Source organism: Artibeus jamaicensis, unplaced genomic scaffold, assembly GCF_021234435.1.
Source record: "Artibeus jamaicensis isolate MK-2021 breed Jamaican fruit bat unplaced genomic scaffold, CSHL_Jam_final contig_588, whole genome shotgun sequence".
Classification (NCBI taxonomy): domain Eukaryota; kingdom Metazoa; phylum Chordata; class Mammalia; order Chiroptera; family Phyllostomidae; genus Artibeus; species Artibeus jamaicensis.
In genome coordinates, this window is record NW_026521895.1 from 6,299,686 (window position 1) to 6,312,085 (window position 12,400).

Here is a 12,400-nt window from a genome sequence, read left to right on the forward strand (position 1 = left end):
ACCCAGGCATGTGCCCTGACTGGGAATTGAACTGTGATCGTTTAGTTCACAGACCCACACTCAATCCACTGAGCTACACCAGCCAGGGCAAGAAGGTACTTCTTTAAACTAAAAATAATACCTATAAGATACATATATCAAATTTTATATTGTTGGTAAAATCTAAGAAATGTTTCCATAATTGATATGAGAGTGTCCGATATCTCCACTTATATTTAACATTGTCTTGGGAAATACCAGAGTCATAAGAAAAAGAAAAAAATTAAGTAGAAATTGAAAAAGAATAAATAAAATCCCTACCATTCATAGCAAGCAATTCTGTGTATGTATAAAACCCAAACGCAGTTTCAACCTGAGTTTCGGCTTTTTGTCTTTCTTCCTGAACAACATGAGCTTCAGCACACACTCCAGCTTCTCCAAAAATTATTGGACCCTAGGCTCCAAACAATTGCCCAGCCACCAGGTCTGGCTGGCCAGCAGTGCAGCCAGCGACTATGCTGGTACTGGGGCACTCGGGCATCCGCATCTCGGTGGCCCACTCCACCAGCATGTGGGACAGCTGAGGATCTGGGGGCCTGGGTGCAGGGATGGCCAGGGGTCTGGCAGGCGTAGTGAGTATCCAGAGCAAGGAGACTATGCAATGCCTAAATGACTGCCCGCCCTCCTACTATGAGAGGGTAAGAAGCCTGGAGGCTGATAATTGGAGACCAGAGAGCAAAATCCAGAAACACCTAGAAAGGAAGGGACCCCAGATCAGAGACTGGGGGCATTATTTCAAGACCATTGAGGACCTGAGGGCTCAGATCTTTGCAATTTCTGTGCACAGTTCCCACACTGTTCTGCAGATTGACAATTCCCATTGTGTTGCTGATAACTTCAGAGTCAAGTATGAAATAGAGCTGGCCATGGGCCAGTCTATGGAGATGACATCAATGGGCTCCAAAAGCTCACTGATGATATCAGTATCATACAGCTGCAGTTGGAAACACAGATTGAGGATCTCCAGGAGGAGCTGCTCTTCATGAAGAAGAACTACAAGAAGGAAGTAAATGGTCTACAAAGTCAGACTGCCAACTCTGGGTTGCCTGTGCAACTGGATGACCCCAAATTTCAGGACCTCAGCAACATCATGACAGATCTGGGCCCAGGATCACAAGTTGGCTTGGAAGAAAGGAGAGGAGCTAGACAAGTGCTGGTCCCATCAGATCGAGGAGAGCACCAGAGTGGCCCCATTGCAGACTGCTGAGACAGGAGTTGCTGGGGTGACACTCACAGAGCTGAGACATATGGGTCAGTCTTTGGAGACTGACCTGGACTCATTGAGGGATCTGAAGGCCAGTTTGGAGAATAGCCTGAGAGAGGTGGAGATATGCTATGCCATGCAGATGGAACAGCTCAGTGGGATCCTGCTGCACCTGGAGTTAGGGTGTCCCAGACCCGGGCAGAGGAGCAGCGCCAGGCCCAGGAGTATGAGGCCTCACTGAACATCAAGGTTAAGCTGGAGCTGGGGATTGCTACCTACCACCGCCTGCTGGAAGAAGGGGAAGACTCTGATCTTGTTGACACCCTGGAAAACAATCACTCTTTACAAACCATCCAAAAGACCACCACCCGAAAGACTGGATGGCAAAGTGGTATCTGAGGTCAACAACACCAAAGTTTTCAGGTGCTAAAGGCAGCAGAAGTGGGGCATCCTTGGAGGGGAAACAGGACAATAAAAAGTACAGATGTTCATTGAACATTAAAAAAATAAATAAATAAAAATAAAAACCAAAAGAGGTTACAGATAAGCTATCATATTAAAAAATAAACTTACAAGTATCCCTAGACATGGGATCAATATGACTTCATCAATGTTGTATATTCATGCATACACCCTCACATACATACACACACCAAACTGGACAACTTATTATTTATAAATCTCAAACATGTCCTCCTTAAAATGGAGATATTGAACAATTCTCTTTCCTCCTTTTCTTTTCCTTACATCACTTGAGTATCTGATAGAAGTTCTTATTAAAAAATGCAAAACATCATACATTTTTGCTTCATAGAGTTGCAGCATTCTCTTTACCTTCCTATTAGTTGGTTTCTGATGCTCCTTCTTACTCCAAACATCTGTGATTCCATGATTCATGGATATAGCCTACAGAACTGCACAATCTGATACCAGCTGGGTATATACATTCACCACACATTTCCTTGTCTCTTATAACACCCTCTCAACACCTGTTATTCTCGTATATTCCTAGAACATAGAAATAGTGTCCTGTTTTTTTCCCAGAATTACTGAAATATTTTATTGTTTAAAAAAGAATTTAATTAAATAAATGCTGATCAGTTCTTCCCATCACTTACAATATCTCATGAGGATAAATCTATCCGCTCACAATCTGTCATTGTATAGCAGTAACTGCATAATGTACAGCATGTATTATGTGTATGTATAGATGTAGAAATATCTCGTCTCTTTTAGCATTCAATTTGTGTCCCATGTCTTCTAATGTATATTTAATGCATTTCTTGATGATACCTGATATTTTAAGCAATAACGTTATATTAACTAGAGAATTTAAAAATGAATATAACATGCCCTTTCACAAAAGGAGAATATATATTAGAAGTTAAAATGGATTCATCAACCATGGATTCTGATTCTTAGGTAAAAGATAACTAGATTGTTCAATAGAGTGATGCCATGCTTTCAGTACCTTAAAAGTTCCCAGTGTAAAGAAGGAATAATGTATAAAACTCATGCTTGTAGAATTTTTTAAACTTACTGTAATAAAACTGTACTCATTTACATTGAGCTCTGAGAAAAATGTAGTATCATTCTCTCATTTTCCAAAAGAAGTGTGAAATCTCCAATTAATATAAAATTGCTATGACTCAAAGGAATGCAAACATGAACTGCATCTGAGAAGGTGTGGCTCTAATACTCTCCTTTTGACTGGGACCATCTTGAGAGCTGATAAGGTATTTTGTCACTAATAGTTGTCAGGTAACAACAGTAAACTCATTTTGAGTTTAGAAAAGGTTTAATTCTTTACATGGATGGTTAAAATGAACTTCTCAGTATTTCAGTCACTTTACCTTAGAGGATATATGTTTCCACATCTGACAAGTGAGAGAATTATATTATAAAGGCTCTAATATTTCTCTCCATTCTACTGTTCTATAAGTCCATTTACATAAGTAATTACAGTTCAAGCATCTTAAGAACTGAGGCAGATCAGAGAGGGAAGAGATGACCTCCAGATGGGAAGATGATCTCAATGATATAGGTCTAAAGGGCTCTGAAAGCTACTTTTTATGAACAGGCATTCTAAAATACAAGGTCATAAATTTTGATGGAAAGCATATTTGGAACAATATGAAAATTATCTTAGGTAATTTGAATGGTGTTGGGAACCACCCTGCCTGGTTTCAGAAGCTGTAACCCCCATGGCTAAGGCTGAGTAAAAGACCTTGGGACCATAAGCCACCAAGGAGATAAAACTTATCCTCGCAGCTGGGGTACTGCCTCTGCCCCCTTTACTTCACTCTGCTTGGCCCTAGGCAGATGACTGGTCAGCCAATAACAGGTAAGATTCTTCAAGGGAGGGATGACCTAAGACAGGCACAGTCATCATAGGGCCATCAGGGAAGGACTTCGGAGGCTATAAAAAAGGGGGTTATGGACCCTCACCCCTCAGCTTTGGCAAAGCCTGAATACTTATTCTGTCAGTATAATCTCCTAATCTCTTGGCTGCCTTGCTTCTCCAGCCTCACTTAAGTCTGAAGCAATGACAGAGGGTGGTGCAGCCCTGGGTAGGAACAGGGGGTTCCCTGGGGCAATCAGGCCTAAGAGACAATGCATAAAATCCTGTGAAACCTGCTTTGCTAAGAATGTCCTCAATTTTTTGATAAGGGTCCAAGCATAAAATGAGTTTATTTCCCAAAGTTTTATGGCCCTTTAGCTATCTGACCCTGACTCAGAATAAGCCCTCATAGTTCTTTGAATGTTACCTATTGTTTGATCATTACTTCCTGACAATGACTGATGAGCTTTCCCTGTATTCCTGTGTAACTTGAACCCAATAAAAGCCCACTGAGGAACAGGTTCAAGGCCTTTCTCCTCTGAAAGACTGGCCACTTTTCCTCCCCAAGCCGACCATGTCTTAGTAGACTTACTCTTATCTGTGATGGCCAGGGGACTCTGCTGCACAAAGCTCCCCCACAGAGTGGGATGAATATGTAGTGATATTTCAGACATAAAAGGAAACTTTTATGGGTGTAATCCTTTAGCTACTAGGGGATAGTTGTAGGCTTTGATAGAGTAGGGTCTAATAAATGACAATGGTGTACAAAAAACAAAAAAATGTTTTCTGCAAGTTAGTTCCATTTTTGGCCCTGCTTATTTCATTCAACACACATGAAGAAATAAACATTCAGACTTGTAGTTGATAACATATACCTTTGCAAAGCTCAATGCTAGAAGGGCAGGTAAATAATCTTTCCATATTTTACAAACCATGATATCACTCACCTAAATGAGTAGTATGAATCCAGTAGGTATTCATTTTTTTTACCATGAGTTTAAAAATTAATATAGGATATGTATAAATATAAGGGAAGAAATTAGCAGTATTAAAGAAAATATCTGGCTTTATTCTTTACTGAATATTTTTATCCATTCCCTTTAAAACAACCAAAAAACAGATGCATTTATACAAATTCCTTAAAAAATACTCAAGAATTTTATATTATCATACCTTAAGTGATATAAAAGTAATGAAATATACATTAAAAGCCATCTCTTTTTTTTTGCAAAAACTACTCTACATGAATGGCAACAACAATTTAATTCAATTTAACAAATATTACTAAAATACAGTCTCAAACATTTCAACTTCAAAACCACTGGTATTAATGGAGTAATATTCAAACCAACATAAACAATGTTAAAATACTCATTACTTAAATGGTAATTATTTAAAATATCCAAACTAATGCCAATAATTGTTAAGTAATAAAAATTATATTTTTCTCACCTTTAAATTCATGTTTATATGCTGAGGTATCCAATTATTTTATTTTCACTCAAATGTATTTTGGCACAAAGCAAAAACATTATGATGGAAATTAAGACATCATCAAACATAAAACTGTACATTTTATTAAATTACAGTGATTTAATGGTTTTTTGATTTTATTAAATCAAAAACCATTGTGTATGTGTATACAAAGTCATTATGTTGACTCTGAATTAAATTTATTTCCTCCATGCATAGAACTTAAAATGTAACGTATATGGTAGTAAGCAATCAGACACTATTTCTAATATTCATAAAGCCAACATTTTCTGCTTTAGTGATGCAGTGAATTAATTGAAATTGAGTGTATCTCAACATAAATTTTGAAATGCCTTAGCTATGTTCCTTCTATTAAGACTTGCATGAATTAAAAATTCATTAGATAACAAGTTACTGTAAATTCTCTTAAACTTCTTAGTTATTTTATGTAGTTTATGTTCATTCACCTTGATTTACACAAATTATTGGTATGTGAGAATTAAGGAGTCTTCACATCCTACATAAGAGAATATCTTTCCTCATTCTTTTATTCCTTTATGATTAAAACATTACATTCTGAAAGATGAGCAATATTACTGGCTATGTGGGTGTTGACGTATACATCTTATTAAGCCAAAAGGATGTCAAAGCATTTTATTGTACTGCCAAGAGAAGACATAAAAAGGCCATATATAAGCAAACTAATGAAAAGAAATGATCTTTGTGTCCCTTTAAGAATTAATTTACCTTTATTCATTTTAGTTATAAATTTTCTACCTTAGATTAATCATGTTTTTATACTGTTTTACTTTTTTTTTAATTTTTATTTATTTATCTTTAGAAGGGAAGGGAAGGAGACAGAAAGAGAAATATCAATGTATGGTTGCTTCTCATGTGTCCCCTGCTGGGAATTGGCCCCTGCTAGGAACTGGCCTGCAACCCAGGCATGTGCCCAGACAGGGAATCGCAGGCCCACGCTGAATCCACTGAGGCTAAGTTTTACTTTTTATGATAAATTTTTTCTTTAACTTATAACCAAATAGCCAAATATCTATTTTCTGTATATATAGCTATTAACACAAATGGATTATTATCTGTTAGTACTTAATTATAATTCTATAAAACATCTTACACTGATTTGTTTTATATTTAGATACTTTTGAGCTCCCTACGAGTTTTCCTTTTTCAGGACACAAATAGTCCTAGAAGAGTATTCATGTACAAATCTGCACTATTTTCTGAGAAATACTGAACTATTTCCTGGAAGATATTAAAAATCAGACCTAATTTTATTCATAAGTTTTCAATTTAATTTAATAAATTTACTCAGATAAGTAAATTTATTAAGTAAATTTATAAGTAAATTCACCTTTTGATAAGCTAAAATAGAGAAATGAGAAATAAAGTTTATTCTAAGTTGCTTTTACTATTCGTGATCAATATTTAATAACCTAATTAAGATGACATTATTTTGTTTTTTATATTATGTTTGTTGTCTCACCATTTATCTCCATTGCTTTGACTTGTAGATGTAGCAATGTTTAAAAATTCAGCCTCTTAAATTTTCCACAGGCAACTGAAATTCAACATGTTCAAATCTGAATCCTTAATCCTCATTAAGAATCCTACTTCAGTGATCCATGTCCCCATTAAAGTCATTACCTTCCACCCAATTTACCAAATAGAGTCTTATAATCTTTTAACCCCATTCCCTTCAATTCCCTTGGCTATTCAACTAACAGTTCTATGAATGTCAAATCTTAATTATCTCTTCAATTCAGAGTTTCCTCCATCTTTACTGCTAACATCCTAATCTATGTCATTATTTCTGTGTTGTTTATAGGCAAAAGATTCAACCCATGTTCCAGCACCATTCTAAAAATTGAAAATTCATTTTACAATGATCCTTTAAATAAATTATTTTATCGCTAGGCTTAACGATGTTACATCTGAAATTGCATTTGAAGTAAGGATCACATCCAAACTTCCTCATCCGTCTCCTGGAATGGTATTCTCTACTCACCACTCTGCACTCTGGCCATGTGGCTACTGTTTCCTTGCTAACACAAGATGTGCTCCTTTTTGTTTCTGGGACTTTGCACTTTTTGTTCCCACTACCTAAAATTCTATCTACCAAGGTGTCTCCTTATTAATTTTTAATCAACCACAGCTGCCAAGGTTTATTTCTGATGACAGGAACCTCCCTGGGTATCTACATCAAGGGATTAAGTATCAGCAAAAATATTTGGGAAGGCCTAAAGGAAAACTCCCAGAACAAAACAGAATGAACCCATTAGGAAAGCTACTGCCTGTAAGGGCCCTCCTGGAAAGAAGAGTAGTCCTTTAGAATCAGGTTAGTTCTTTAATTCAGGTGTGGAGAATGTACAATCAAGATACTGTAGTCATTGTCTCTGCAGCAAATAATTCAACTCTCAAGAAGCTGAAGAATGGCAAAAAAAAAAAATCCTTTCAAATCTTATATGAGTTCAAATAATGGGTGGAGCAAATTTGCATCTACCAAGGGTGTCCAACCCGGGGCCCAAGGGCTCCGTCCAGCCCAGGATGGCTATGAATGCAACCCAACACAAAATTATAAATTTACTTAAAACCTCTTTTTTGCTCATCAGTTTTCGTTAGTGTTTGTGTATTTAATGTGTGGCCCAAGACAACTCTTCTTCCAATGCAGCCCAGAGATTGCAAAAGGTTGGACACCCCTGAATGTACATGGAATATATAGCATTGGCTATTTTTGTTGTTGTTGTTATAAAATAACACCATACGAGGAGGGTGGAATGTGGGTTGGGCAATCCAATCCACAGAATCTACTGTTATCTTCAGGTATTAATATAAATATCACTCACTCACTCAAGGAAGACTTCCCCAGAGTTCCCCAGACAGGTCAGGTTTCCCCCAAGGTGTGTCAATAGTCTACGGTCACAATTGTATTAGAGTTGAAAGAATCCCTGAGTAATTACTTGTTAAATATCTGGTTTCCTCCCTAAATTGGATAAAACATAACTTCCTCTAAGGCAGGGACAAGGTCTTTTTCATTCATTGCTGCATCCATACATCAAATGAACCACTTTGAGAGTGTCAAGCAGTTCAGACATATTTTATTGAATCAATCACCGTTAGATTGTCAGTAGGCATTATATTGGTTTTTCATGAATATAACTTTCTGAAAGTACAACAATTATTATCAAAATCAAATAATGAACTTTGATAAAACCAGCTTTGTATAATAACAGGGCAGTACACTGGGGTAAGTTTTAAAGAAAACTCAATTAAACCCAATTGCCATATTTTAACTGGGCTAGTTTAGCACTGCAAATGAACCAGAAGCAAGATTGGGGGTTACGGGGAAGAAAAACCTAAGGAGTATTGGTAGTTTCTGCATATGTCTTTAAAATTCAACTTGATGTTACAAAAAATAAAATTCTGGGTTATAAATTGAAGTATAATAGGTACAATAAAAATCAATAATGAAAGCATAAATCTGTCTTTTATTTTAACCTACATGGAATGCATAAACTTGAACGTAGACCCCAAAATAGGTCTTGAGTTTATGGGAAATATGTCATGCTATGCTATCTTGGAAAATTGATTTTTAATTATTTTCTAAATGCTATTTATTTAATTACTTATTTACTTATTTTCTTCTGTTAAGTTGTACAGGAAAACAATATACAAAGTAGAAAATATCTAAAAAGAAAGCCCCAGTAGATAATGTGCACACACACCCAAAAGAAATAGCAGAAGTGAGAGAGTGTTACATAATTTACTTACCCTTCCTCTTCTGAATCTGACTGTGTGTACGTTTTACCAAATAATTCATTACACTGTACAGAACTTGTTTTAGTAGAGGTTTCAGGATGGGCACTATCTACCATATAAATTTCACATTTTTTTTTCTTTCAGTGTCCAAAGGTAGGTATGCATTTTTATTGGGAGGGGCTATGACAAGTTTTATTTAAATTCAGACTGAGGTAGTTTCATCTACTGTAACTCATTTATTATCACATGTAGCCCTTACAAAATTCTTCAAATTATATATTGCTATTTGTATTTTCAGGGAACATAGACAAATGCTACTTAATAAGCACATATAGACCAATTATTCAAAGTTAGGCTAGAATGCTCCTTGTACTCTGCCAGGCCATCTTCTATGAATACAGTTTTGTTATAAGGACCTAATACACTATAACTGATGAGAATGCACCATAGTAAAATGTTAAAATATGTAACTAAATAAGTTTTGGTAGTTGAACACTCTATTTGATGGGCTAACCTGCAGAATTTGGAAACAGCGATGGCCAGTGTCAGAGGGGATGCACAGGCTGTTTGGGATTATAGAGGTCTAAACACTGCAGTTACTGGAATGGGTCTGAACTTCTTCATGGAGTTCAGTGCCCTCTCTTTTGTAGCAATTCCTGGTCAGTTACTGTCTCACATAAAAATTAAAATGCTGAAAGCATTATGCTGAGTGAAATAGGCCAGGCATTGAAAGACAAATACCATATGATCTCGCCTTTAACAGGAGGCTAAACAACAAAACAAGCAAGCAAGCAAAATAAAAAAGACACTGAAATAGAGAACAGGGGGACAGTGACCAGAGGGGAGAGGGCAGGGAATTTAAGGGGAAAAAGGGGAGGGATTTAGAGGAACTAGTAAAAAGGACACAGGGACAACAGCTAAGGCAGGTGGAAATGGGAGGGAGGTGGGGAGCACGGTGGTGGGCTGGGTTGGGAGTAAAAGACACAAAACTATACTTGAAAAATAATTAAATAAAAAAAGAAACTTGGCACAACATTTCTTAGTAAATGTAGCAACTATTATTATTTGGTGACAAAGTTGATAATAAAATAAGATAAATGCTGGATTTATTTGATTTTAACCTTTAAATAAACTTTTACATGTAAAAAAATTAAAATGTTGAAATAAATGAATATTGCTTCATGAAAAACACTAAGGAATAATGAAAGCAGCAAGATATTAAACTTAGATTTACTAGTAGTACTGTAAGCCATTCATTTTGACCAGCTCTGATTCTCATACATCTCATTATAAAATGATGCTAATGCTGTGTACCTCCTATGGTCACTCAGTAAATTAAAGTCAGTTAGGTGCCCAGTGAATGGCAATCATTATTACTTCATCAGTGAAGCATATCATTAATATAAATTCGGGCATTAAAAAGAATGCAACATTATGACCAGTTAGTCTGATTCCTGTTGGCTGGTACGATGGAATTCCAAACCAGATATACCTGCAAAGCCTCGAAGTATTTTGAGTCATAGCTCTGGACATATACAATTTATTTTCAAACTAACTTTAAAGGTAATGACAGGAATTTTTAAATCTAGATAAACTTGAAGTTCTAGAATGTGATCTCTCCAGGTTCTTCTGAATTGGGAGGAGGAAAGCTATTTCACTTAAGTTGCACAAAAACCATAGCTTATGCCGACTTAAAAAAATCAAGCCCCTAAAATCCAATGTTGTTAAAATAAATAAAATTATAGGAAAAAATATGATGTTCCAAGAGTCAAGTAAAGGTTTTTGGGAAGTATGAGTCTGGTATAATTTTAGGTTTTAGTTCCCTGATACAGAAAGAGAATGTCTTGCTTGTAGTTTTGATCAGAACCCAAACCCCATTCAGCAAACAAACCAATACTCCCATTATAATTTTATAACTCAAGGCTCTTTGAGATTATAGTCCTTCAAAGTCATGGTCTGCACATGTCCCATGCTGTGAAAATACCATTTTATTCAAGACCATAACATGTTTTTCACTAGACTTTTGCTATAAAAGGCCTAAAACACAAGAGGAATAAATATTATGACAAATCCCTAGGAGGCAATGCATGAGAAATGATCTTATTCATGCACTGCCTCCTAGATTCTGCCATACTAGTCTGGTTCAAAAATGTGAAGGTCAGAAAAAACAAGGAAAGACAAACTGCAATCACAGATTGAAGGAGAGTAAGAAGATATAATGACTAAGTGAATCACAGTATCCTGTATTGAATTTTGCATCAGAAAAATCACTTGTAGGAGCTTTTTAATTTGATAAAGTCCCATTTGTTTATTCTTTCCTTTACATCCTTTGCTCTAGGGGACATATTGGTGAAAATATTGCTGCATGGAGTATTTGAAACTTTCCTGCCTATGTTCTCCTCTAACACTTCTATGGTTTCATGACTTATATTAAAATCTTTTATCCCTCTTGAGTTTATTTTTGTATACGGTGTAAGTTGGTGATCGAGTTTCATTTTTTGCATGTAGCTGTCCAGATCTCCCAACACCATTTGTTGAAGAGGCTGTTTTTATTTCATTTTATGTTCCTGCCCCCTTTGTCAAATATTCATCAGGGAACATGTATAAAGGACTCGTGGACAAAGGGGTCGGGGGTGGGTTGAATGTGGGGGAGTGGGGAGGGCTGGGGAGAGAGACAGGGGACAGGAAATGGGGACACTTGTAATTGAACAAGAATAAAAAAGAAAAATCACTTGTTAAGTACAAATCTATTGTTATTCAGTACTACTGTACCGATGTTAATTTCTTAGTTTGATCAACTTAGGAGGCCACGTGAGTTGTTAACATTAGGGACACCCGGATGCGGGGTATATGGAAACTCTATGTACTATCTGGGCAACTCTTCAATAAATTTAAAATCATTGCAAAATAAAAAGTAAAAACCCAAAAACAAAGACAAGTTTCCCTTTACCACTGATTGTGATTTGAAGCTTAGTTTACTTCTCTTTTGTTTTCTGCCATCCTTATTTTATATTGTTACCCCTTTTCTAGAATATAACTACATTTGACAAACCTTTCCTTTAAGTTTCTTTGTAAGACTTCTGACTTTTAAAAATTGACTGGCAAAGTTAAAAAAAAACACCTTATTCCCTGATCATTTCTTTATGCTGCCAATGTCACTCACATCCAAGATCTCTGACCTACCCTTCTTCTAACTAAATTTCTACAGTGTGGACTGTCACTCAGAGAAACATAAATACCAGCCTCTGGGAATTATACGTGCTGTATAAAGAGAAATGATACTTTCAAGTGACTCAGTTTGTTTTAAATTCATCATAAAGTAAGTATATGGAAAGACAGTCTGAAATTCAGGCTGAGATAATACATTTATTTATTGATACAAGTCACACTTATGACCCCATTATTTAGTGTTCACTGTATATAGAAAAACAGACATAATGCAGCAGAACTGAAAAAGTGGAAGTGGCCATCCTATCCTCAAATAAGTTAAAGGACTAGACTGAGCATAAATGCCATTGCAGCTTTAACAGGCCATGAGACTGTGTATCCTAGCACACATTGATTTCCAG

General features: G+C 36.2%; 1 pseudogene; it reads left to right on the forward strand.

The window, feature by feature from the left end:
- Positions 1-388: 388 nt before the first annotated feature.
- On the forward strand, positions 389-1,673 carry LOC119036664 (keratin, type I cytoskeletal 18-like; annotated as a pseudogene).
- Positions 1,674-12,400: the final 10,727 nt, after the last annotated feature.